Raw genomic sequence first — 3,156 nt, forward strand, 5'->3', positions numbered from 1 at the left:
TCTTGGTTATAGTACCGTAGGACAAAACACAGGGGAGTGGAATATGGGCTAACCCAGATGATCCTAGCCTAACTACTCGACTTGACTTTTTAAGACAGATCAATCACAACCTTCTTTTGTCTCAACCCTCCTGGGGCCCCATATCATTGTGTGCAAGCAAGTGATATTCTTATGTGACCAATGTGTCTACACAATAAGGCGATCCTGGTATCTTCTTCACTCACCTTCCACTTCCTTTACCTTCCCATTTAATATCGTTTAACTATCCTGACATTCTCATTACTTCTCAAAGATGCCAGTCACATTTATACTTGGCACATGCAAAAACTGTATAATGAATGGACAAATGGTACACAAAGAGCATGGTACCCAAACATACAAAGAGCATCACCTGCTATGAGGCAGCTCTCCATAAAATACAGAGCACACACATCCTACCCACACATACATGCAGCCTCACTCACTGATGGGCAAAACCAAAGGTTTCCATATAAGCAGGCCCCTACCTGGTGTGGGGGGGGCCAAGGGGTTCAGAGAAGTGAAGAAGGCAGGGCCTACATAAAGCTATTCTTATAAGAGTCAAACTGCCAGTGTCTCTGCACCACTTTATATAACTCCAGACACATGAGGCCAACTATAGCTGCTGTGGTTGTGGCAATTGGGGATGATCTTCCCTGCAATCAGCTTGCTCTGCCAGAGAGAAGATGACCAGCAGAGACATCATTAGAGAGGTTCAGGGTCTACAGAGGAGGACAAATGTGGGAGACTCACCTTTGGGAAGGGTGAAAGCTTAAGCTCTATACTATCATTACCTTATGCCATCTGCTGGGTGAATATTATAGTTTTCTGCTTGGAGGTTGGATGCAGCCACAATGAAATCCATATGAAAGTTGGTATTATCATCCTGTTGTGAATGGGAAGAGAGGACAGATACGGAAGAGGGAGTTAGAGGAAAACAAGGTTTCTTGGCTACTAAAGATTCAACTATATTTGCACCTTGATTACTTTTCAGACCAGCCACAGAATCTGGCAATCTAGTCCCAAAGAAGCCTATGATGTCTCAGCCCATACCCTCCCCAGCACCTTCTCAAAGTCGATAGGGTACATCTTGAACCCAGGGAGCTTCTCTGGGTGGGAATCATGGCTCTGAGCTTGTAGGCTCCTGTATCATCTGTAGGAAGAGAGGGACATGTTAGTCCTTTAAATTCCAGGCCGGGTATGAGAAGAAGGAGAGTAGAATGGGGAAGAGATTTCAGACAGATCAAGGATCTGAATAGGAGAGGCACTGTGGGAAAGATCTGGGGAGCAGGGAAATGTGGAGCAGGAAATGTGTCCCACAGAAGAAAGAAAGATGTAGACAGGAGTAAGCCCATAAAGATATAAATGGAGATGTTGAACAAATAATAGCAATAAGAACGGATGTAGACTGTAACACTATTCAGAACAGGTAAGGGCAGAAGAAGTCAAGTGTCCATTTGTGAATGAATGGCTAAAGAAGTCATGTGTCCACACAATGGGATATTACTCAGCTATCAAAAAGAATGAAATCTTGCCATTTGCAAGGAAATGGATACAGCCAGACTGTTTTAGAGACAGAAAGACGACTGCTTCAAGATGCCACTTACATGAGATATGTATCTGTAAGAGACCCAAGTCATAGATACAGAAGACAAAACAGTGGCTGGCCAGGAGAGTGAAGAGTTATTTTAGTGTGGACAAGATTTCATATTGGAAGGTGGGAAAGTCATGGAGACATTTCATAACAGCGTTGATTATTGAATGCTGCTAAACAGAACACTTAAAAATGGTTAACACTTGGGACTCTAGGGTGGCTTCATTGATTAAGTGTCTGCTTTTGGCTCAGGGTCCTGGGATCAAGCCCCACAGGGAGTCTCCTTCTCCCTCCCCCTTGTCTGCTATTCCCCCTGCTTGTGCATGTGCACGCTCTCTCTCTGTTGAATAAATAACTAAATCTTTTTTTAAAAGTGCTTAACACTGTAATCTTAGGTGTTTCTACTGTAATTAAAAAAAGTAGATTACAAAACAGAGATAGGAGATTTTAAAAAGTGCCACAGACAGAAAAGGAGAGATATGGAGGAGACAGAGAGGGAAACGACAGAAATGCAGGGGAACAAAATACGAGAAGTAGCAATAGGGAAAAACAGGAAGAGAAGAGAAATGTGAACAGGATAAAATCAAAATTTGAAGATGAAGAAGAGAATGCAGAGATAAAAATTACATATGGATGATGAGCTAGGAGGAAATACACGCAGCGTTGACAACTCTAGAGATACACACAAAGACATATACAGCGAGGAATAAGAGAGATGAGGTATTTAGAAAAGAGAAGGATGGGACAGATATACAGAGGAAAAATGGAAATACATATATAGAAAATATATAAAATAGAGAGGGACTTAGAGAGCATTAGACAGATATGGGACAGATAGAGGAAGATGGAAGCTGGGAGCTGGAAGATAGTTAAAAAGGTTAGATGAGGAGGAAGACCTTGAGAGGAGATGAAGAAAGACAGGGAGGTCAATACTAGGATGAAAATACATACAGGTGAAAGCTGGAGATATGGATGGGGATTTCAGGAAGGAGATGACCCAGGGAAGACATCAAGGCAAACTATTTGCCAAGAGTCTGAAAAACAGAGGAAAAAGAAAATGGAGGAAAGGAAACAAAAAGGCAAATACACATGCAGAAAGAAAATGTACAATTAATCCTCCTGAGAGCCGAATGGGAATAAAAATGGGAAGAAAAAGGAGGAATATATGAAAGAATTTACCTCAACCACCCATCTTAACACTGACTGAAACAAAGACCACAGGAAAGCATGGGTAAAACTCAGGCTTGGGAACTCATCAAAGAGAAACTAGGACAACTAGTGTAGAAATCTGGACATAAGATAAATGGAACGGTGCTCTGAGCCAATTGGATTAAGCACCCTCACCAACATGGCACTGGCTTTTTGAAGCTCTAGTCAGAGACATGGGTCTTGACTCCAGACTGGGGGTGAATTCAGGATGTCCACAGACTGTAGAAGTATGGCCACAGCAGCTCGGTCCTGAGACCCCATCAGCCCATAGGTCTGGGCAAAAAAGATTGGCAGCAGCCACCACATAATCCAGATGCAGGGGCTAGAAGGCAAGA

General features: G+C 42.7%; 1 long non-coding RNA gene across 2 annotated transcripts; it reads right to left on the minus strand.

Annotated features, from left to right (window-relative positions):
- Window positions 1-512: 512 nt before the first annotated feature.
- LOC125092600 (uncharacterized) lies at window positions 513-1,646 on the minus strand. 2 transcript variants are annotated; one of them, XR_007125022.1, is made up of 4 exons: window positions 1,626-1,646; window positions 1,084-1,171; window positions 813-904; window positions 513-690 (listed from the first exon to the last, which is right to left on the minus strand). It is a non-coding gene; the product is annotated as an uncharacterized LOC125092600 (long non-coding RNA). The 2 variants fall into 2 exon arrangements; XR_007125021.1 differs by lacking the exon at window positions 1,626-1,646 and having other exon boundaries at window positions 1,084-1,501.
- Window positions 1,647-3,156: the final 1,510 nt, after the last annotated feature.

Source organism: Lutra lutra, chromosome Y (assembly GCF_902655055.1).
Source record: "Lutra lutra chromosome Y, mLutLut1.2, whole genome shotgun sequence".
Lineage (NCBI taxonomy): Eukaryota > Metazoa > Chordata > Mammalia > Carnivora > Mustelidae > Lutra > Lutra lutra.